At 36.0% G+C, this 25,317-nt stretch overlaps 1 long non-coding RNA gene, 1 other non-coding gene and 1 pseudogene across 5 annotated transcripts; all 3 read left to right on the top strand.

Moving 5' to 3' along the window:
* The first annotated feature begins 4,259 nt into the window (after positions 1-4,259).
* On the top strand, positions 4,260-8,683 carry LOC113319631 (annotated as a pseudogene).
* Positions 6,614-6,738, top strand: LOC113319881. Its single transcript, XR_003345857.1, has one exon. It is a non-coding gene; the product is annotated as a small nucleolar RNA SNORD14 (small nucleolar RNA).
* A 617-nt stretch (positions 8,684-9,300) lies between the features above and the next one.
* On the top strand, positions 9,301-12,385 carry LOC113317786. 4 transcript variants are annotated; one of them, XR_003344009.1, is made up of 5 exons: positions 9,301-9,452; positions 9,570-9,659; positions 9,789-10,259; positions 10,581-11,459; positions 12,009-12,385. It is a non-coding gene; the product is annotated as an uncharacterized LOC113317786 (long non-coding RNA). The 4 variants fall into 4 exon arrangements; XR_003344008.1 differs by having other exon boundaries at positions 9,789-10,377; XR_003344010.1 differs by having other exon boundaries at positions 9,789-10,610; positions 10,729-11,459.
* The last annotated feature ends 12,932 nt before the right edge of the window (positions 12,386-25,317 follow it).

Here is a 25,317-nt window from a genome sequence, read left to right as displayed (position 1 = left end):
CCCAAGTCATAAGGAAAAGAAGTGATATTTGTTGTGGTGGGTAGGTTCATTAAGTACAACCATTTATTAGTCTTTATCCATTATTACTCTATAATGTTAGTTGCCAAGGTATTCATGGACACCATTTTCAAGTTGCATGGATTAGCCAAGAGTATCGTATCAGATATGGATCAAAAATGTATTCCTTAGAAATTTCTAGCAAGCTCTTTTCAGAAAGTTGAGAACTGCACTACACATGAGTACATCATATAATCCCCAGATTGATTTTCGGACTAAGAGGGTTAATCAATGCATGTTGGGAAACCTATCTGAGTTGTATGAAAAGTTTCAAACCAGCTAAATGAGACTCTTGGTTGGATTTAGATGAATGGTGGTTCAATTCTACTCCGAAGCTCACTCTGAAGCACTTTATGGCTATACTCCTCTGCAGTTTGAGTAGAATCTCCTTATGAGGGTATAAATGCTACTGCTGAAGAATATTTGCAATAAAAACAGGATATGTCTCAGATATTCAAAGATGCGTTTTAAGGAGACAAAAAACACAAGGAAAGATCTTTTGAAATGGGAGATTGGGTATACTTGAGATTACATCCATATAGACAATCATCATTTCAGTTGATAAGGAGTTTGAAGTTGGCAGTTAAGTTTTTTATGCCATACTAGATAATATCTAAGATGGAAAAAATGGCTCACAAGATGCAACTACCACGAAGTTCAAATGTTCATTCTCCCTTTAATGTTTCTAAGTTAAAAACTAAGCTTGAGAAAGGAATGCGAAGGACAAGGAAATGGAGGTCACTCCATATAAGATACCAGAAACAAGGCTAATATGAAAAACAACTAAAGTATAACTCAAGTTTTGGTTGTATGGGAGAATATTTCTACCAAGTATGCTACCTGAGAGGACAATAATTCATAGAAAATCAATTTTCCAAGCTTATCATTAAGGTCAAAGATCTTGAGAAGTAGTGGGTATTTGTAATGAAAGTGGTAGTGTTTTTATGTTTTGGGGAGAACCTGCTAGTGCCTTTATCTAGTGACCTTGTGCCGTAATAATTGTAGGTCCAGGCATGTGCGTAACTCGTATGACAGTTTACGTAATGTCTCCTGTACATTGTTTCTGATAGCCAATGAAATAAAACTTATCTTCCCTCTCAATTATTTTTTCTCTTCTCATCCCATATTCTAGATCTAAAATTCTGCATCTTAACGCCATCTTTATAGTGTATATCACTACATAAATTTTGTTTTTCCCTTGACTTATTGATTGCTTGTCTCTATTAGTTTAAAAATATTTTTTGAAATAGTCATGTTTGGATATCACTTAGGTAGTTACTTTTCGGCTGCTAGAAGCAAAAAAAAAATCAGAAGTTAGTTTCGTTACACAGTTTCCGAGTGACCTCTATAAGAAAAGATTTTTTTTTTGTAAGCTTGTTTGGATACCAGAAGCAGAAGTCGGAAGCAAAATATAAAGTTAACATTTTTTCTTCTGGAAGTTAATATGAAATTGTGTACCCAAAGTAACCTCTGACTTTCCTACTTCTAGAAGTGAAAAAACAACTTCTTGAATGACATCCAAACATGTTAGTAGTCTGTTTGCATACAGTCCCAGAAGTAGCTTTTATACTTCTGGAAGTCAAAAGTAAGGTTGGATGTGCAAACTACTTCTGGAAGTTACTTAAAAGGAGAATTTTTTTTTTTGGGAGAAGCAAAAAAAACTCATCTTCTTGCTTCTCGAGAATTTTCTTCTCGTTGATTTTGAGAATAAAATTTTTTCCTTCCTTTTCTGTTTTATTTCTCTTTCCCTTTATCATCCATTATTAACTATGAGATTATCATCCATTATTAATTTCTGGCCAACGAATCTCTCCTTCTCCGATCTTGTATTTTATATTTATCAACCATGATTTAGAGATTTTTATGTCTAAATCAACTGATATATTTTGAATTGTATATGTTTATCTTTCTCCTTTGGAATTCTTATCGGATCATATCATCACTATTGTTATTACTACGAAAATCTCATATTCGGTATGATTAATGCAAAATAATGAAGTGATTTTCCTTCAACCACACTATTAGCATTGTTTATTAGTAAAGATAAATCCATCTCTCGAGAACCCAATTTCTGTCTGCTTCATTAATAAACCCAATCATTTTAGTTTTCGTAATTAAAGGAGATCTATCAAAAGTTACGGATAAAAATCATGAAAAGTTTAAACTTTACTAACCAGAAAATGACAGCTATTGAAAAATCTTGAAAATAACCATTAAATCTTATGGATTCTTTTTCTCATTGCCTAACTAACTTTTCTATTTATTTTCTTAGAAGCATTTCATGCTTCTGTATCCAAACAGATTATTAAAAAAAATTGTTTATATTTCTGATTTATGGTGTTGACTTATATCATGATATCCAAATATTAAGTGACAATATTAATGGACGACCTAGGATAAGAATGCAACATAATTTATTTTGAGTTTTGGTATAGGGGCGGCAAGGAATGGTAGAGGGGCGGCAAAACTAATAAGACAAAAAGGGTCATTAGATGGTAATTCAAGTGCCCCTTATCAAATAGAATATGGAAATGACCAATTAACCCTTATTATTAATAATCAAGATTAGTGATTGATAATCAAGTTTAGTGTTTGATAATCAAGATTAGTGTGATAACTAATTTTCACTTATCATAACTCTAAAATCAGATTTTTAGAGTTATGAAAATAAGAAAAAAAAGTTTAGAGGAGAGAAAAAAAAATTATGTGATATTTGTGAAACCCTAGATTTTGATTCACTCAACCAAAATGAGTAATTTCAGTGGCAATTTTGAGGTGGGTGAATCTCTAAAGTACGTAAAAATATCAAACTTTTAAAATTTTCAGAAGAACATACGGTTGGAATTGAGTTCATTACCAACCGTACCTAGTGGTTACGGTTGCAAAAGTATCAGTTACCAACCGTATGTTCTTCAATTTTGGGAAAAACCCAAACGTAATACCAGTTACGGTTGGTTGAGAATTTTCGATACCAACCGTAGGCTAAAGTACGGTTCGTAATTACATGTTTAGATACCAACCGCACCCAACTTCGGTTGGTAATTCAACAAAATTTTGTAACCGAACACACAACTTCAAACATACAGGAGAATATACGGTTGGTAATGTGCTTTAAGTTACCAACCGGACCCAGGTACGGTTGGTAACTAACGTTTCGATACGAACCGTACCCAAACCTAATTCTCAATTTTTTCAAGGTACGGTTCGTATTTGGGTTGAACCAACCGTATGTTCTTCAAAATTTGCAGGTACGGTTGGTATGTGGGTTATTTGCAACCGAACCTCACATGCAAGTTTCAATTTCCAGTTTCAATTTCGATCCAAAACCCTAATTTTTCATACAAAACTAACTTAAATCAAACATAATAGACTAAACACAATAAACTAACTTCAACTTGCCGATTAATTGAAGAGGACGATGAAAAATCAATTTTAATGGTGGTGGAGAGGAGGAGAAGAAGATGAAGTAAAGTTGAAAAAAAAACTGTTTTGATTTTCAGTTTGAATTGGGTTAATAATGGGGAAGGACAATTCAGTATTTTCAACCACGAAAACAAGGATAAATTAGTCCCTTTGAAGTGAAAAGGGTAATCTAATCAATTAACAATCCCTATAGGACACCCCCTAACCAATTAAAGGGACATTGCTATCACCCTTACCGACCCTCTACCATTCCTTGCCGCCCCTATACCAATCTTGTTTATTTTTTTTGATACCGCGGCTCGAGAAAATTTCATATAACACCTTCCCAGACTAACCATTTACATGCAATTGTCTGTGATGATATTTGATAAACTAAAAACTTGTCCTAATTTTCCATTTGTCTGCTGTATTAGTTGTTCTTTCTTTTTGTTTTCGCTGCTTCCATGCAGACCATTAAGAAAAAAAAAATGTCCTAGTTAACTGAATCGATCAAAATGCTCCAAGTATCTGCAAGAAAAGAAAAGTTTTTCCTGATACACAACCGGTGCACATTTCTCTCGAGACACGACTGGTGCACACCTAAAAAGACACGCCGGCGAGTTTAGGGTTGATTTGAACACCTTAATTTCTTGGAAATAGCAGCAGCACTTGAGGCAACATCTGGCAACGACGTAAGAACACTTTACCGGCAGAAGGGTCCCACAGCTAAACTAGCAGTCCAATAAAAAATACTGATAAGTCGCGAATAGTTGTGTCTGTATTATACGGGATGACTTATTGAAAAGCGTGACTGTTGGTGAATGACTTTCATTTCTCTGCAAATCCGCCATGAAAGGAGATGAAGAAGAAAAGAACAAGAAAAAGCTATTCTTAACTTCAATATCGGCTGTGATTGCAGAAACATCAACATTCCCATTAGACATAACAAAAACAAGACTCCAATTATATTCTCATGGTGGTGGAAAAACAGATCGTTCTTCTTCACTAACTGCATTCAAAGTTGCATCAGAGATTGTAAAAAATGAAGGTTTAATGGGTATGTACAGAGGGTTATCTGCTTCTGTGTGCCGTCATATTTTTTATACTCCAATTCGGATTGTTGGTTATGAAGATCTTAGAAATACGTTTGGAGGAAATGATTCTTCTCCTCTTTCTTTACCTAAAAAAGCTTTCCTTGGTGGGATTTCCGGTGTCATTGCTCAGGTAATAAAATTTAAAAGATTCTTTCAAATTCAATTTTCTGTTGTTTTAATCTTTTGTTATGAAATGATTGGTTGAATTTTTAGGAAATTGTTGAAATTTTAGTCCAGTTAAGGTGGATCAAATCAGGTTAGAATCATTTAATACCTACCATTTCCACACTGGTTGAACCTCTGTACAGGAATTCCATTGATTGAGCTTACTTTTAGCTTAGCTCCATTGTTCTAAGTAGTGGATGTTGACGGACTGAAAATTTGACAAGGTTCTTGAGAATCTGAAATTTACCTTTCCACCAATCTGAAAATTTGACAAGGTTCTAAGTAGCTTGGCTCCAACAATTGATATTGGCACACCGTTGAAATGAACATGCTCTTCGATTTAAATGAAAGCTTAATCATTAAAAACTTAACTACTGATTATTTATGAGCCATGAGTCGAGAAGAAAATAAAACACTGAAAGAGAAAAGATAATGAGCAAGTAGGATATAGATAGCTGTGATTACGTTCTAATCCTTTAGTCTTTTGCGCTTTCCTCTAATAGAGTGTCAAATAAGTATACTGATGATGAAATTGGAAGAATTTTTGAACAGTAAGAGAAGGAAGAATTCATACAAACAGGGAGAACCAACATTCACTTCGCCGTTCATGATAATCCTTTCATTACATTGCTAATATCTTCTTGCATTAGAAACCGTGTGTTTTCAGGAGGTTGATTTGTACCAAACACAATTCGTGCAGTTCTACTTAGAAGACTTTTACTAGATATGCAATACGCATTCGCATAACCATACACGACCCTGGGAGTATCGAAAACGCTAAGGGTATTTATACCCCTATCCTACAAGGAATATAGGTAGTTTGTAGTTGCTGTATTTGATAGTTTGTGTTGGTTAGTGAGAACATTTATGTCCACACATTCATGTCTTTATATAACATACTGAATTTTGTTTGTTCTTGCTTCCGTTACTTGTGATATTGCATCATAGGCCAGGAAGATTGCTGCATACCTTATTCTGCTTTTAGTGTTAAAAATTGCGTTATGGTTGATTCCTAGAAATCATGTTTGTTAGTATTCTTACCTTTAATAAACCCCTAGTCTTTCGTTTCATCTGTACAAAAAAAAAACAGTGTCCTCATTTTTACTTATCCAATGCCAGGAACATGCTTCTTTATAATAAACCCCTAGTGTTTCTTTATGTTGTGCATTCATGAAATGTAGTTGCTACTCAGCATGTCTGTTTTTTCTTAGGCACTAGGAAGCCTCTGAAAGCCATAGGCAATAGAATTGCGGCTCTCGTTTTTTATCTACTTAAAGCCTAGCAGTATTTGGCTTTGACAGGTAGAGGTTCTTCAGTCTTGACACTCTGGTAAAAGCTTTTGTTATGCATTGTGCATTTGTTTAGGAAGCTCACATTTTAGAAATTCTAGAAATGATTGGTTAAATTTTGTAGGAAATTGTTGAAATTTTAGTTGAATTAGAGTGGATCGAATGAGGCTAGAATCAATAATTGCAGGTTTACAATGCGATGAAATCAATATTTGATTTCTGCATTACTGGGTGTAATCAAAACTTTGATCATCTCTTCCTTTGGCTTGATTTTTGTGCCTCAGGAATGAATGAGTCCCTAAAATAATTCAAATTCATCCATCTGGGACTCAGGAATGAATGAGTCCCTAAAATAATTCATTCATCTAAGGCACACAAGACTATCATATTATTGTTGTAGACAATAGGATGATGAAAATCTGAAGTTTGTGCAGAAGCAGCATCTTTCGAGGTGCAATGAGCTGCGCTTTCTACACGAGATTTCTGACTAGTTACAACAATAGATAGATCAAACTATTTTGTGTAAGTCATGCTAATTTTAGGAGGTGATGCATTAATATTGCTTGAAGGTTTAGGAATTAATGTTGTTATAAAAACCGTTTATATAGTCCATGATGATAATCCAAAGGCTTTTATCTCAAGAACATTTGCAGTTGCTGCCTAAGAGCTTTCGCCTTTCGCTGGGCTTGAGAGCTTATGCTGCTTTATTCCTTCCTTGTATGTCTGAGACTCCAATTTATTAAAATCTTTAAACAAGATCACAAACCTTGCATATTACTGGCTTCGTCTTTCTCAAACACGTTGGAGTTAAACACTCTTGATAACTGTCTATGGATCTTCATAGAAAAACAGAAGGCTCAAAGGAAAAAAAAATACAGTAGATAGGTTTTAGTGATAATATGCAAGTACAATTAGATATTCTACCTGAAACATCAGAATATTTAAAACCCGAAACTGTGGTTGTTGTGTTGGAAATCGCTGCACCCTGCCTTTGTAACTACCCAACGAAACATGACGCCATTGTACTTTATATTTTTGCAATTTAACATTAAATGTTGCCTTGGGTGATGACTAAGTGACTGTCTTTGTCAACTTTGTAAGGGTACAAATTCCTCATTGGAGATGGTCTAAGTCTTAACTTCGTTCAACTCTCAAAGAAACTATCTTTGTGACGCCGCCACAACCACCTCCACCACTATACCAACCACGCTGTTCGATTTGAATGAAGCATAATCATTGAAAACTTAACAGTAGTTAGAAACTACTACGGCTTGTTCATGAGCTATTGTTAGGTTCTAATCCTTTTAACAGTGTATCAAATAAGTGTAATACCCTTAGTGTTTGCGATACTCTTAGGATCGTGTATGGTTATGCGAATGCGTCTCACATATCCAGTAAAAGTCTTCTAGGAAGAACTATACCAATTGTGTTGGTATAAATCAACCTGCTAAATAACATGTTCTCTAATACAAGAGTAAACAACATTTATGTCCTCATAGTCGTTCTTTATATAACTGGCTTAATTCTGTTTTCTTGCTTTCATTACTTGTGACATTGCATCGCAGGCCAGGAAGGTTGGTGAATCCCTTCTGCTGCTTTTTTTTAGTGTTAAATTGCAGCTATTATAGATCAGTTGTGAAAAATCACATTCTTTAGTATTCTCACCTTCTATAAGTCCTTAATTTTTCTTTTCATCTGTACTAAAAACAGCATCCACAGTTTGGCTAATCTAATGCCAGGGACAGGCTTCTTCTTCGTTTCCTACTTCCTTGTGCATTTATGAAATGTAATTATGCTACTTAGCTTGTATGTTTTTTTATTTAGGCACTAGGCAGCCTCTGAAAGCCATGGGCAATAGAATCGCGGCGCTCGTTTATGATCTACTTAAAGCCTGATAGTTATTGGCTTTGATAGGTAGAGATTCTCGAGTCTTGACACTCTTGTAAAAGCTTTTGTTCTGCATTGTACATTTGTATAGGAAGCTCACATTCTGTTGCATTTTCAATGTTTGTGCCTGAATACCTCTGTGAATCAGGTTTTGGCAAGCCCAGCTGATCTCGTGAAAGTAAGGATGCAAGCGGATGGGCGCCTGATGATGCAAGGTCTCCAACCTAGATACACTGGAATTTTTGATGTTTTAAGCAAGATTGTTAAAACAGAAGGAGTCATTGGCCTTTGGAGAGGGGTTGTCCCTAATGTGCAGAGAGCATTTTTGGTAAATATGGGGGAATTAGCGTGTTAAGATCATGCGAAACGTTTTGTTATTGGAAAACAGGTTTGTGACGATAACATATATGCTCACACCTTAGCGTCGACAATGTCCGGCCTAGCAGCGACTGCATTGAGTTGTCCAGCTGATGTTGTGAAAACAAGAATGATGAATCAAGCTGCAGGGAATGAAGCTAATAAAATCATGTATAAAAATTCTTATGATTGTCTGGTGAAGACTGTGAGAGTTGAAGGTGTTATGTCATTGTGGAAAGGGTTCTTCCCAACATGGGCAAGGCTTGGTCCTTGACAGTTTGTATTCTGGGTTTCTTATGAAAGGCTTAGAAATATAGCTGGTCTCTCTTCTTTCTGATAAAATTTTTCTTTTGATGTTGCCTATAAATGTCCAAGGACTTTACTCTTCTTGTTATAGCGTCTTAAATCATAATGGATTTTTGTTTGGTTCAAGCTCTGGTATGCTGCTAATAAAATAGGATGTTAATGGATTTGGCCATGGTTATTGGTTTAAGTAAAAGGCAAAATCTTCAGATAAATCCGGTTTGAGCTACCATACTACAAGGCAAGCCTGACTTGCTTCTTCTTTCAAGGGATGAAATTATTATTTGATTTGTATGAAAACAAAAAGCCCTTCCCTTTTAGGTTTAGAGAAAACCAAAAAAACCAACTTTTTATAAAGCAAAATTGTTCTTTTTCTATAATAGATTTGTCATACTAATATTTTGAATCGAACTCTACTGGTGGGAAAATGTAAGATTGCGAACTGGGGTACCGATTTGTGTGGGGTGTACCAAAATGTATAAGACAGAACAATCGTTGGCTTTGACTTGGTACACTCCCAAGCAGTTTGGTGCCCCCTATTAGTCGCAGGAAAATGGCTCGCGGTGGATGTCGAAGAGAACCGACGAGGCATTGGGCAAACCTATAGTGGTACGCATATAGGGGCAGTAAAGTAAATTCGTTTAGATTTACCGGGCGGAGAAATTGAGAGAAAATTTTACAGCAGTTGAATCATGGAAGAGGAAAAATTAAAAGGCACGATGAAGATGGAATGTAACAGAATTTGGGTTCTTAAATCTGAACCTAATTATCTAAGGAAGATGATTATCATCCTCAGAAATTTTGCATTATTCACTGTATTTTTTATTAACGTATTAGGGATCCTTCTGTTTATCGTCACAAAATTTCAAAACGCAGAATCGTGAAGAATTTAAGATGGGTAAAATCGAAATTATTGTGGTTTCTTAATTTTGAAATTGAAGTAATGAAAGTGTGTATTTCATTACTTCATTTTCAAAACCCTAATTGTGTTGTTTGTTGTTCCTTTGGTGATCAGGAATTAGATGAGAATGAAAGCGCGGTGCTGACATGGATACTCGACAATGCTTCTACACAAGTGGAAATGGTTCAGTCTCTTATGAAGAAGGTACGTCTTCTCTTTTTTATTTGGATGATTTTGTTTTCGGCAATAATAATAATCAATTAGAACTGATGAAATGGATTAGTTTATGGCGTGTTCATAATGGGTTACACCAAAATTTCTGATTTAAAGCAGACAGTTGCGGAACGAACGCAACGACAAGATTCAAAGATGGAGAATAAAGTGTGTCATAAGTGTGGGAAATTTAAAAAGTTTGAGAAAGCAGCAGCGAAGGTGGTAATCGAACTAGATGTCATTAGAAGGTTTAAAGCTGGTAATTCGGGAAGTAGTCAAGTTATATCCCAGGACAGGGATGAAATACTGTGTCAAGCCGTTAGGAGGAAGTTTCAAAATCCGCAGAGAACAACCAGTCCATCTTCGCTGGTTGGGAAGGTTGAATCTGTTGGTTCCAGAGAAATCGTCTCTTGTCAACGAAGAGAACATGAGTATCAGCCAACTGAGGGCATCATGCAGCCAACGACACCGACCGGAATGGAGGCTACTTCCATTCAGGATTGGATTGCAAACAGCCACAATCTTCGAAACAAGTTTTTAGTGTCTTGCAGTTGCTAAGAATCGGTGTATCAGACAGCATATACAGTTCCGGTTTGTGGCTTTACCAACCTCTAAGCGAATCTGTAACGCATGATTATTTTGAATTACAGTAGCTTTCTGCTGCAAGAGCTCTCCTTGGTCATTTTAACTGTTCACGGATCTTACTGTGGTAGGCAAACCTTATGGACTTATGTTTTAAAACGTACTTCTATGCCTACTTCGACATTGTTGTTTTTGTCTCTGGTTCAATAGTTGATTTCTTAGGCTGATGATTTTGGTCGATAATAATTTGCACGTTCGATGATATATGCCAGCATTTTGGATGTCATTGAATATTTGAATCTGAATTCCATGCAATATGTGTTTTTGCAGATGCACATTTTTGTTTACGAAGATTATTAGGTAAACAATAGGAGCATTGATATCATTCTTTACCATTCAGCATGTTTGTTGACTGTTTGAAGCTTTGCTTAAGGTTAACAATTAATGGCGTCTTTTAATCTTCAATTGGACTTTGAAGTGGCTGGACGAGAGATGCGAATGTCTTCTTGCACTGGTTCTCGGCAGTACCTTTTACCGGTGGTGGCTTTACTGATGCTGCAGTTAGAGAAGGGCTTTCCGAAGCACTAATGGTAGGGTATAGAGTTTTGATGGTAGTAGTATTCTTTAAAAACCATTTCGTACTGTCTCTACAGCGAATTCATTTTGTAGCGCATAATCATAATTTATTTTTAGCGTCTTCTTCATAATATTGGTTGAGTTCTTACCCATCTCTTTTCTAAGTGGAACCTTTGTCTTCAAGATTTATCTGGAGGTGTTTGCGAAGAATTGGAATGGGAAAGTGTTTAGAGTAAATGAAATTTTGTTTGGGAAGGGGTCTTGGGTATGTCGTGCTAGTTGGCGTGACAAATTAATCTAGTTACATGATCCAAATGATTTATAATTCGTTGCCAGTTCAGATGTTTGTAGAAATGAACAAGCATTATTCTTGTGGCTGGTCTTGGGTATGTCGTGCTAGTTGGCGTGACAAATTAATCTAGTTACATGATCCAAATGATTTATAATTCGTTGCCAGTTCAGATGTTTGTAGAAATGAACAAGCATTATTCTTGTGGCTGCCGGCAACCCTTACTCCCTGCCCACCCCAGTATACCGGCCAAAAATCCCAAATCTTGATCAGAGTGAAAACAAAGAAGTGGGACCAGAAAGTTGTCTCGCAGATGCTAAAACAGTTGCAGAATCATTTGTCAGGTAGTCTTCTTTTAGTTGTCAGCTACCAATAATCAGCATGTTGATATAGCAACAAATACATTTCTGATTAAGAGTTACAAAATTCTGTGACATATGTTCATGCTCAATTTTAGAACAAAGCATTCTTGACTAATCTCATCATTTAATATTATAAACCATGATTTATGTACATTAAGTTGTTGGATGATATTTTTAGTCTGTCGGGTATCAATTGCCATAAATAGTGGTTGGCTGAGTACCATGTACTTTGCTTGTCATTCCAAATTCTTTCTAAAATGCAGAAAATTTTCAGTTTCATGCAATTGCTTGTGACAACACCTCCCCTTGTCATATTTTGCATTGTTCTTGGTGAAATTCCTTTGTTCACGACTTCTTGGTCTTCTATGCAATGATACTTCTGATGGTGGTCTCAACTTCAGGGACCTAAGTTGTTTCAATCACGCCTTACATGCAAAATCAGCTTGGAGGATATGTACTGCCAACAACAATCTCTGGTTCTTTCTTTAAAAGTCAAGTACTTCAATAATTCTTCTCCTCTATGTGCTGCAGGTAAGAAGGATATCACGTGGAACTGGAAAAGTGTTGGCAGTAAATTTGATTTTATTAAGAAATTTTAGCTGGTGGGTCAGAAAATTCTCATCTGGCAAGATAGGGTACAACTGTACAGGAAATCCACCAGTTCCTGCGGCAACTGCTTCTTCTCCTTCTGGTTTCATTTTTGTTCCTGATCTTATTGATTCTGAGAATCATGAATGAAAACAAGATATAAGTTGATGTGGACTAGAAACAGAAATTTGCACTGTTAAGTCAGTCTAATAGATCATGTACAATTCGTACCTTTAATAGATCCCTAATCTTTCGTTTCATCTGTATAAAAAAGAAAACAACATCCTCATTTTTACTAATCTAATGCCAGGAACATGCTTCTTCTTTTTATTTCCCTTGTGCATTCATGAAATGAAATTATGCTACTCAGCATGTGTGTTTTTCTTAGGCACTAGGCAGCCTCTGTAAATCATGGGCAGTAGAATCGCGGTGCTCGTTTATGATCTACTTAAAACCTGGTAGTTATCAGCTTTGATAGAGAGGTTCTTGAGTCTTGACACTCTTGTAAAAGCTTTTGTTCTGCACTGCACATTTGTTTAGGAAGCTCACATTGTGTTGCATTTTCAATTCTTTTGTCTAAATAACTCCGTGAAAGCGAATGGGCGCCTGATGATGCAAGGTTTCCAACCTTGATACACTGGAATTTATAATGCTTTAAGCGGAACCTGAACTTAGCAGCGCTAAAATGTACTCTTTTACCTCTCGGAACCTCTGATATGGCCTCTCCCCGTATCATCCAAATGAACGATGGGCTACTCTTCCATTTTAGTAGGATATTTGAAGTAATTTTGGGTCACCCCTTATCTAAATTCTTTTTTAATATCAAATTTCCCTTTGGTAATTAAATTAGTTAGTGTTAGTGTAATGATTAATTACTGATTAGTTAGTCATGAAGTACTAAAGGCACCCCTGAAATGCGCTAAAGGCACCCAAAGGAGTTGTTAAAAGCACCCAGAAAATTACTATTTCCACCCCAATTGCTAAAGGGACCCCGGGAATGGATAAAGTGGAGGTCCCTTTCTTCAAAAATTTAAAACAGAAAATTGGCGGGAAAATAATTCACTTCATTGGCAGATTTTCAATCGAAATTTTGAACGTGTTCTAGAGAGATTCAAAGGCTGAAATTTGTTGGGAAGATGAAATCTGGTATGGGTGTTCGTTTAGACCAGAATTGACTAGAATTGGCTAGATAATCCAAGAGTTGAGAACAGGGCAGTTCGTGCATGAGAAAGATATTCACGAGATTTGGTGAGGATTGAACGTGTTTTGTACGCGTGTGGAAGACCCTAACAACCTGTTCGAGCGTGAAGGAGTTAAATATTGTAATTTGGAGGCTTAAAAACGCGTGAGGAGATGAAACAGGAAAGAAAATATCCAAAAGTGTTTTCTTTCACTGCCGAGTAAATGAAGATTTTTGGGATTAATTGAGCCAGATTCAACGAGCTGTAGGTGTATAAATAGGTTCCCTAGGAGTCCTAGAGGGGGTGTCGAGAGTTTGGGGTCGAGAGGAGAGCCAAAGAGGAAGAAATCACGAGTAGCAGAAACTCGGTTTCTGCTAATGCTAAAGAACACGAAGAACGGACAGCCCAGAGCGGTCGTTCTTCAACAGTGACAGTGACAACAGGGTGAGGGTCGTATGCTACCATGACATCAGCACTAGACTTTTATCGTTCTTTGTAACAGTGTTTTGCAACAATTATAAACGTTGCAAACACTCTATTTTCACCATTTTCTCCCATTTTCATCCATTTTAAACACCATTTGAGCCATAAATAAATCTTTTGAGCGTGTTTTCATCACGATGAGATAAACCCAACACCGGGACGATGGAGGAGGTTGAATTTCATACATGGGTAAATTTATTTTATTCTTTTTTATGACTTTTGCATTAATTTAAAATTGAAATATGATTTGAATTAGTTGATTGTTATTTAATTTGATGATGTATGCTTAGCTTAAGTGTTTTGATACATCATGCATAGGATTTGCAATCAATGTTTTGAGAATCTACCTTGGCAAAATCAGAGTCCATGTTTTAATTGTTAAAGTATATATGAATGAACCTTATATTGTGAATTCGGCCAAATCCTTAGTCCTAGTACCTCTTGCCCATTGTTAATAATTCTTGTATATAATTATTTATTTTATTATCATAAAAACTTTAATCTTTACAAGTCAGAGAGTTCGAAACTCATTACTACAACGATATTAAAAAAATCATATTAATTTTGGCGCCGCCGACGCAGACTTGTCTTTAGGCTAGAGTTTTTAGATTTATTTTTTTATTATTTTTATTTTATTTTATATTTTTGGGTATTTGTCTTTTCACTACAGATTTTGGGATTTGGAGCGAAAGAAACAAGGAGTTTCCAAAGATTTTTGTGATCCACAAAAGATTTGGAGTCAAAGACAAAACGAAAAGAGCGAAACAAGAAAACAAAGAGAGTTTATTTTTCTTTATTTTTTTTATATCTTTAGAAACTGTAATAAAGATTTTATTTTTGTAACTTTTTATTTTTGGAACATATTTGGACTTTGAGACTTTATTATCAAAAAAATAAATAAATATAAACTGTTTGCAGGGAAGGACGACGATTACGATATCGTCTCGGCCCCTCGGGTTCGCACACTGACACCGGAGTCGGTGGCCCGAGTCGACTTCAGCGGTTCTTCGCCCGTCTGGTATGGGAGGTAAAATTTCTAATCACCCGCGAATCCCCTGTCAGCGGGTTTGTTGTCTACCTTAAGGTGAATATATGTTGAGGAATTGAAAACGGCTGCTTTAATTTCCTAGTAAAGGTCAAGGCCATGCCATACAAGATAAGGGTTCGGATTTCATCACCGTTCTCTTCTTGCTCTCCTTAGGAAAACAATACCAAACACGAACCTAAGATTAAAATTTTGAATAGAATAAGACCGATACAGTAACGAGCTTAATAGGAAAATCGTTCGAAAAGTATTGGTTTCTCTTTAAGCATACTTTGAAGCTCATGATGGTTAATGTAAGTTGAAGTGTGCCGCCTTGTAATGCCGGTGAGGCCTTGGGTATCAAAGATCCATTGAGCTTCCCTCGCCTCTGTTTCACTTACATTAGCTCAGATTGATTCCAGAGGGGTTTACTCAAATTGCAACGAATTCCCTTTCGAAAGATAGAAGCTGGTCTAGAAACAATCTAAGTGGAGCCATCATGCTTGTTGGTTGCTAGATTTTATAGGTTTGATTTGGTCGAGTCAGCCTTGTTTGTAATTGTGTAGAATTTCCTTGCAATTAAGAATGTCGAACTGGTATGGTATAAGCCAATACAATGAATATCGATCTGAATTTGAATATGAACATCATCATTTTAATGACCATGGTGGGAATAGTAGTTGGGAACGCCAGCCTTTTCAAGGTTATGGTTTATACCATGGTGATCCCAATTGCTATTCACACGCGAATTGGTCTTACGAGCTAGAAAATCAGGAACATTTTAGTACTAGTTACTCGTTTTTGGAAAATTATTTAAAAACTAGTCCTGATTATGATATTTCTAAACCTGTTCCATATCTAGAAGAGACCTACCAACAGATTGAAATGACATATAAACTTTTAGTTGCAATGAATAGTTCAAAAGAAGAGTCTGCATGGGAATGTGCACGATATGCTGAGATGATAAACAAGAGTGGTGAACGTATAAGTGTTATGATCAGTGAAATTCTGGCACGTCTAGAGGCAGAAAATGAGAAGTTAGCTGCTAATGCTGCTCGAAATAATCCAAAATTTCCAAAATAGTGTTTCCAATTTTACCCTTGATATCAGTAGTGAATATTTGCCTAATTTAGAGGACGAGGTTAGAATAAAAGACACTACTTGTTTAGATAAGGTTCAATCATCTTCGTACTATTATGATGATGAAGATAGTAGTAATGAAGAATCTGAAATATTTACGCATAGTGATCAAGAATCTATTAATCCAATTGAGCTTTATAATGATTATATTATTTCTAGTTCAAATCCAAATAATTTTTATGATTATTCACCTATTCAAAAGGACGAGGATTTGATTAGGAATACCACCGTTTTAGACGATGTAGTTTTTCCTTTTGATTACGAAGCCAATAGTGGTTTAGAGGAACGGGTTTATTTTGAAAAATGCTGTTTTAGAGTCTAGCGACTTAGAAACAATAGTCTTAGACGAAGAAGATGGACCCGTAGAGATGAGTAAATAAGCACTACCTGATAATAACTTAGAATAATCAATTCCATTTCCAAGAATCTGATGATCTAGAAATTAGGGAGATTGTGACTAGTCTATGTAGAGACACTGAAAAATCTAAGTTTGGGGGTGATTATCACTTTCCTAGTGCCTTACCTTTAACTCTCAGAAAGTCCCCTCACTTAGGACTTGATATCCGTGCCTAGACCATTTTACAATATTACCTTCATACTCGTTTTCCCGAACCTAATGATGTCCAGGAAGAAGTTCAGTCATTAGAAACCCATCCTCTGATTGATGTGGTTTGCCCAGGCTATGAAACCCAGATTGACTTTGTTTTCCCACCAAATATTTTTCTTCCAAATGTGGGAACGTTTATATTTCAAATGTGTCGAATATTAAGTTGTGAGACTAAACCTAAATTCTTTAGGAAATTAGAATCGACACATTTGCTTAAGAATGACCACTACTCTCACTTTGGTCAACTATGTAAGTCAACCTGATTGACTTAGAGGATCCTCAATTATTTAGGTTATTATTTTGTGATTCTAAGTTCTGATTTGAGTTTTTACAGACTTTAGGACCTAATGATTCGGATCCCACCTTTGAAGAAACACAACCAATGAAAATATTTTATTTAGACCCTTTCATAGAACCTGAACCTGAACCACAATTAGATATAAATTTCTTAATCATGAAACTAGGTAAGGGCATGCTAGTCTTGTTCATTTTCTTGGTTTACTGTAGTTTCCTTTGGTCAACTCTATTTGGTTTTGAAGACCCACAGTTTTTCCGGCTACTGTTATACGGTTCGAGTTGACTAATCCTTTCCTAAGTCTGGATGAAGACTTTAAACTTAGCACTTCTTGGGAGGTAACCCATTCTCATGCAACACGGTAATATCTTTCCTTAACTCTTTTGCTTCAAATGGTAACATTTTCTCATTGTTCATACTTTTAATTTCATCTTTAGAACATTGAGGACAATGTTAGATTTAAGTTTGTGGGTATGGGAGAAACTTTTTAGTTGCAATAAATAAACTCCAGAGCCTATAAATGTATGCCTGTTAAGGATAGCACTAACCAATATAAGTGGATGGAAGCATCTTGGTTTTAGGAGTTGAGGGACCAATCTGACTAGATGGAAACATCTAAAGAGTCTATTCATAAAAGCACAGAGCTCAGGTATTAGAAATAACATGATAGTTTCGCCATATCTCGTTGAGTCCTTTTCACCTTCTGTTTTTATTTTTCTTTTCTTTTAAGTGATTTGGTAGGGCACACGATTCAAGTTGTTACCATTGCTAGGGTGAAATAGAGTGATTGCGATACTCAAAAAAAAAATGGAAAAATGAAAAATGAAAAAGAAAAGAAGAGAAATTGAGACCAGACCATTAGACCAACCGGAATAAAATTCAATAAAGTCGACCACTGGTACCCTTGTATATGCCAGTTATGTTGACCTAGAGTTAGGATTATCGACCACTGATTCCTTTTTATATGCCAGTTGTGTTGATATTAGTCAGACCAATATCTCAATCCATTAGGATAGGTTCATCTTGGCAGAGGCCTTCAGACAGATACGAGAAACACCGTTCACCTTTAAACCATCTAAATTTTTCTCTATATCCATCTTCTTGATCTTTTCATGTGATTGGTTTAACTCCGAATATGATGTCCATAGTGCGACTATCTGAGTAGAGCTATGTCACTTATATATAAATTTTAGTATGCTTGAGTGCAAACTCATGCACAACGATTGAAATTTCACATCAGGGTACTTCCTCCCGTAATCAATAAGTATGCCAACCAAGGAGGTTCTTTAGTGCCATTTCAAGGTTCTGCGTAGATAGTTAGGGTCTGGAGTGAAGGTTTTGTGGGTACACCTCTGGTAAACCCTCCCGAGATTAACTCGGTCACTAGGGACACCTAGTGAGTTAGGATTTTATATTTCTAGATTAGTTTTGCTCGAGGACTAGCAAATAATAAGTTTGGGGGTGTTGATAGACACATTTATATGTCTAATATGTCTCAATTGTATGTATTATTAGTGCTAGATTTTGTATTTATTTTGTTATTTTATATCTTTGTAGGTATTTATTGAGAAATAAGCTCTTGCGGGGAAATTAGATCGAAAAGTGAAGTTTTATACCCCAGGATAAAGTACCAAAGGCACCCCAGAAATGCGCTAAAAGCACCCGTATGAGTTGTTAAAAGCACCCAGAAAATTACTATTTCCACCCCAAAATTACTATTTCCACCCCAATTGCTAAAGGGACCCCAGGAATGGATAAAGGGGAGGTCCCTTTCTTCCAAAATTTAAAACAGAAAATTGGCGGGAAAATAATTCACTTCACTGGCAAATTTTCAATCGAAATTTTGAACGTGTTATAGAGAGATTCAAAGGCTGAAGTTTGTTAAGAAGAGGTGATATGACTATAGAAATCTGGTACGGGTGTTCGTTTAGACCAGAATTGGCTAGATAATCCAAGAGTTGAGAACATGGCAGTTTGTGCATGAGAAAGATATTCACGGGATTTGGTGAGGATTGAACGTGTTTTGTACGTGTATGGAAGACCCTAACAACCTGTTGGAGCGTGAAGGAGTTAAATATAGTAATTTCGAGGCTTAAAAACGCGTGAGGAGATGAAACAGGAAAGAAAATATCCGAAAATATTTTCTTTCACTGCCGAGTAATTGAAGATTTTTGGGATTAATTGAGCCAGATTTTCGATTGCAGTAAAAGGGTTGTCGTTCACTCGGACTTGTAGAGATTAAAGTTTTCTAAATAATAAATAAATAATTATATATACAAAAATATTAACAATGGGTGCGAGAGGTACTAGGACTAAGGATTCGGCCAAACTTCATAACATAAGGCTCAATTATTTATTCTCAACAATTATCGCTCAATATATAAAATATATGGACTCTTATTTTGCCAAAGTAGATTCTCAAAACATTGATTGTAAATCCTAAGCATGATGTATAAAAACACCTAAGCTAAGCATACACCATCAAATTAAATAACAACCAATTAATTCAAATCATATTTCAATTAATATTAGTGCAAAAGTCATGAAAAAGAATAAAATAAATCTACCCATGTATGAAATTAGGCCTCCTCCGTCGTCCCAGTGTTGGGGTTTAACTCATCATGTTGAAAACACACTCAAAATATGTATTCATGGCTCAAAAAGTGTTTACAAGAAGAGAAAATAATGAAACAGGAAATCTGCAACAGAAAACTGCGTTACAGAATGACTGTTTCAATCTTAACTGTTACGATGAAGATAACTGTTACAAATCTTAAGATAAATGTTGCAGAAGAGGATGAAGATATTGTTACAATGAGGATAAATGTTGCAAAACAGTTGAAGAAACTGTTAGAACCAGTTGAAGAAACTGTTACAATGAATTTAATGTTGCAAATCAGTTGAATAAACTGTTGCGAAGGATGAACAAACCGTCGCCGTTTCCCCGTTCTTCACGAGCAGCAGCAACAGAGTTCTGAAAACTCTTGATTCACGCCTCCTGAGCTCTCCTCTCGACCCCAAACTCTCTACAACTCTTCTAGTCGATCCAATGAGTGAATTTATACCCAACAGCAGCATTTAATCCCTCACAATAACTCTAAATAATCTTCCATTACGTGGTCAGTAAAAAGAAAATATTTTGGATATTTTCTTACCAAAATTAGATATTCTCACGTAACTTTTCTTGTTGCACGCTCCAAATTGATTCTATACGACCCAAAGTGTTTCTCGAACCCTTCCACATCATAAGAACACGCCCAGAACTCTCCATGATGCGTGATTATCATCTTCCTACATATGCATGCCCTGTTTTGAACTCGAGAATCAAAACACGTATTCCAGCCAAATTTGATAGAACGTGATACCCAAAAAGTGTTCCCTATGCCATATCACATCTCTCTACCAAATTTCAGCCATTGAATCGAACCAGAACAATTCATTTTCTCGATCAAAAATCTGACAGTGAAATGAAACTTTTCTCCCGCCAAAAATAAAATTTGAATTCTTGTTTTCCCGCCAAAATTGTTCTTGTTGTTTTTGATCAATTGGTGATTATCCAGACAATTCTAACTGAATTCGATCATATCAGTATCTCTGTTTATTCAAAGGAAGATACCCAATGATTATTAGCTGTTTAGTCTCACTATAAGACCTCCAAAATCCTAACCCTAATTTGACACCAATTTTCCCTCCAAAATTCAAATTTTCAAATGAATAAGAAAGGTGTCCCCTTAATCCAATTTGGGTGTCCCTTTAGCAATTTGGGTGGAAATAGTAATTTTTGGGTTCCTCCGGGACATTTCTGGGACGCTTCTGGCGCATTTCTGGGGTGCCCTTGGTAATTCTCTCTGGGGTGTAAAATACTACTTTTTGAGCCCATTTCGCCGCAAGAGTTTATTTCTCTAAAAATTCCTAAAAAAACATAAAATAACACATTAAGTACAAAATCGGACACTAACAATACATACAATTGAGACATATTAGACACATAAATGTGTCTATCGACATCCCCAAACTTATTATTTGCTAGTCCTCGAGCAAAAATAATACTGAAAACAAAATCCTAACTCACTAGGTGTCCCTAATGACCGAGTTAATCTCGGGAGGGTTTACCAGAGGTTTACCCACAAAAACTTTACTCCAGACCCTAGCCATCTACACAAAATCTTGGAAGGCACTAAAGAATCTCCTTGGTTGGCATACAATTATTGACTCTAAGAGGAAGAACCCTGATGCGAAATTCCAAATGTTGTACACAAGTTTTCACTCAAGCATACTAAAATTCATATAAGTGACAGATCTCTACTAAGATAGTTTCACGATGGACATCATACTCGGGGTCAGACTAATCACATGAAAAGATTTCGAAGATGGAAAAAGAAAAATATAGATGGTTGAAAAGTGAACGGTGTTTCCCATATCTGTCTGAAGGCCTCTGCCAAGGTGAACCTAACCTAAATGACTGAGATACCGGTCTGACTAATATTGACACACTGGCATATACAAGGGAACCAGTGGTCAATAATCCTAACTCTAGGTCAACACAACTGGCATATACAAGGGTACCAGTGGTCGACTTTATTAAACACACATTTACTTAAGAACTAACTACATGATTGGATCTTGTGGACCCAAGCGCATGTTTCTTGTTAGCAGATTACATGGTAATTCCCATGGATCCTGCATTCCACGCTTGTTTAGGCGACGGAGACAGGGAGAACACACATATATTGCTCTCCAAGTGTTAGTATTTATTCCGATTGGTCTACTGGTCTGCTCTAATTTTTTTTTTTTTTTTTGAAAAAGTAACTCATCACTCTGATTCACCCTAGCAAAGGTAACAACTTGAATCGTGTGCCCCACCGAATCACTTGAAAAAGAAAAGTAAAAATAGAAAGTGAAAAGGACTCGACAAGATATGGGGAAACTATCATGTTGTTTTTAACACCTGAGCTCTGTGCTTTTATGAATAAACTATATAGATGTTTCCATATAGCCAGATTGGTTCCTCAACTCCTAAAGAAAAAATGCTTCCATCCACTTAGATTGGTTAGTGCTATCCTTAATAAGTGTAAATTTTTAGGCTCTGGAGTTATTTATTACGCAACTAAAAAGTTTCTCTCAATACCCCCAAACTTAAATCTAACATTGTCCTCAATGTTCTAAAGATGAAATTAAAAGCATGAACAAGGAGAAACGGTTACTATTTGAAGCAAAAGAGTAAATGAAGGATATTACCGGGTTGCATGAGATTGGGTTACCTCCCAAGAAGTGCTAAGTTTATAGTCGTCAGCCAGATTTAGAAAAAGTTTAGTCAACTCGAACCGTATAACAGTAATCGGAATAACTGTGGGTCTTTAAAACCAAAAAGAGCTGACAAAAGGAGACTGCCACAAGCCAGAGAGTGATAGTCTTCCTTAAAGCTAAGATCCAATAGTTCAGGTTTAAAATTCTGGAAAAACTCTATTGAAAATAATAATAACCTGAATAACTGGGGATCCTTAAAGTCAATCAGATTTGACTTATACAACTGACCAAAAAGAGAGTGGTGGTCTTCCTTAAACATATGTGTCGACCCTAATTTCCGAAAATAATTAGGTTTAGTCTCAAAACTTAAAAATTGACACATTTTAAATTCATATGTTCCCACAATTGGTAGAAAAGTTTTTGGTGGGAAAACAAATTCGATTTTGGAATCATAGCCTGGGTAAACCACATCAACCAGAGGATGGGTTTCTATCGACTGAACTTCCTTATGGACACCATTAGATTCAGGAAAACGTGTATGAAGATAATCTTTTAGAATGGTTGAGGCATTGATGTCAAGTCCCAAGTGAGGGACCTTTTTAAGAGTTAAAGCACACGGAGAACGATAATCACCCCCAAACTTAGATTTTTCGGCGTCTCTAGATAGACTGGTCACAATCTCCCTAATTTCTAGGTCATCAGATTCCTGAAAATGGGCAATTGATTCTTCTAAGTCAGGTTCATCCTCACTAATCTCTACGAGTTTATCTGAGACTAATGTTTCTAAATCGTTCGACTCGAAAACTGTACTCTCAAGATAAACTGGTTCCTCGAAACCATCATCGGTTTCGTAATCATCGTCTAAAACGGGGGTATTTCTAGTCAAATCCTCGTCCTTTCGAATAGGTAAATAATTATAAAAATTATTTGGATTTGAACTAGAAATAATATAATCATTGTACAGCTCAATTGGATTACTCGATTCCTGATTACTATGCCTACATATTTCAGATTCTTCATTACAACTATCCTCATCATCATAATAGTATGAAGATGATTGAACCTTATCTAAATAAATAGTGTCTTTTATTCTACCCTCGTCCTCTGAATTAGGCAAATATTCGCCATTGATATCAAGGGTAGAATTGGAAACACTATTTTGGAAATTTAGATTATTTCGAGCAGCATTAGCTAATTGTTCATTTTATGCCTCTAGACGTGCTTGAATTTCACTGAGCGTAACACTTATACGTTCACAAGTCTCATTGGATATCTTAGACCGTTGTGTACTCTCTTCTCTTGAACTACCCATTAAAACTGCACATTCATATTGTCTTCAAACTTGTTGGTAAGTTTCTTCTAGAGATTGAGCAGGTTTAGAAATGTCATAATCAGGACTAGTTTTTAAGTAATTTTCCAAAAACACGTGACTAGTGCTATAATGTTCCTGATTTTCTTGCTCGTAAGACCAATTCGCGTGTGGATAGCAATTGGGCTCACTATGGTATGAACCATAACCTTGAAAAGGTTGGCGCTCCCAACTACTATTCTCACCATGGTCATAAAACTGATGATGTCTATATTCAAATTCAGGTCGATACTCATTGTATTGGCTTCTATCATACCAATTCGACATTTTTTTAGTGGCAAGGGAATTCTACGCAATCACAAACAAGGCCGACTCGACTCCACCAAAGCAAACCTAAAGATTTCTAGCAAACAAAAAGCATGATGGCTCCACTTAGATTGTTTCTAGACTTGCTTCTATCTCTCGAAGGGGAATTCGTTACAGTTTGAGCAAACCCCTATGGAATCAATCCGAGTTAAAGTAAGTTGAATCAAGGCGAGGGAAGCTCGGTGGAGCTTTGATACCCAAGGTCTCACCGGTATAAGGCGGCGCAGTCACGCATTCAACTCATATAAATCATCATGAACTTTGGAATTGCTTAAAAAGTGACCAATATTCTTCGAAAATTTTTCCTAACAAGCTCGATACCTTATAGGTCTCTTTCTAATCACATTTTAAGGCTTAGGTTCGCGTTAGGTTTCGTTCTCCTAAAGCGGGCAAGAAGGGAGCGATGATGAAATCCGAACCCTTATCTTGTTTAGGCCAGGCCTTGCCCTTTACTAGGAAAATAAAAATAGTCCAAATTCGTCCTCAATCAATGAATCACCTTAAGGAATACAGTAACTCGCTTACATGAGATTCGCGAGTGTTTCGATGGACTTACCTCCCGTACCAGACGGGGGATGAACCGTTGTCGTCGACTCGGGCCACGACTCCAATGCCGTGTGCGAACCCGAGGGGCCGAGACAATATAGTAATCGTCGTCCTTCCCTGCACACAATTTAATAATATATATATATATTTTTATTAATAATACCCTTCCGTAGGGTTTAAAAAAATTAAAGTCCAAAGTCCAAGAATAAAGTTCAAAAAGAAAAAGAAAAAAAAATAATTACAATATTTCCTAATACAATTCTAAAAAAAAATATCTAAATAAATAAATAAAAATAATAATAAAAATTAAATCCTAAAAAAAAATTATGTCTTCGTTATTTTTTCTCTTTTAGCTTTGAGCTTTTTTTTTCCCAAGTCCTTAGTATTCCACTTCGAACCTGTAAATCAAAGACACAAAGAGAAACGTAAAAAGGAACAAATAATAATAAATAAATAAATGAATAATTTTTTATTTTTTTTTAAAACTCTAGCCTAAAGACAAGTCCGCGTCGGCGGCGCCAAAAATGATTATAGATTTTCGATTGCAGTAAAAGGGTTGTCGTTCACTCGGACTTGTAGAGATTAAAGTTTTCTAAATAATAAATAAATAATTATATATACAAAAATATTAACAATGGGTGCGAGAGGTACTAGGACTAAGGATTCGGCCAAACTTCATAACATAAGGCTCAATTATTTATTCTCAACAATTATCGCTCAATATATAAAATATATGGACTCTTATTTTGCCAAAGTAGATTCTCAAAACATTGATTGTAAATCCTAAGCATGATGTATAAAAACACCTAAGCTAAGCATACACCATCAAATTAAATAACAACCAATTAATTCAAATCATATTTCAATTAATATTAGTGCAAAAGTCATGAAAAAGAATAAAATAAATCTACCCATGTATGAAATTAGGCCTCCTCCGTCGTCCCAGTGTTGGGGTTTAACTCATCATGTTGAAAACACACTCAAAATATGTATTCATGGCTCAAAAAGTGTTTACAAGAAGAGAAAATAATGAAACAGGAAATCTGCAACAGAA

The sequence above is a fragment of the Papaver somniferum genome, chromosome 10, assembly GCF_003573695.1.
Source record: "Papaver somniferum cultivar HN1 chromosome 10, ASM357369v1, whole genome shotgun sequence".
Classification (NCBI taxonomy): domain Eukaryota; kingdom Viridiplantae; phylum Streptophyta; class Magnoliopsida; order Ranunculales; family Papaveraceae; genus Papaver; species Papaver somniferum.
Note: the sequence above shows the minus strand (reverse complement) of the source record. Positions and strands in the feature narration are given on the sequence as shown.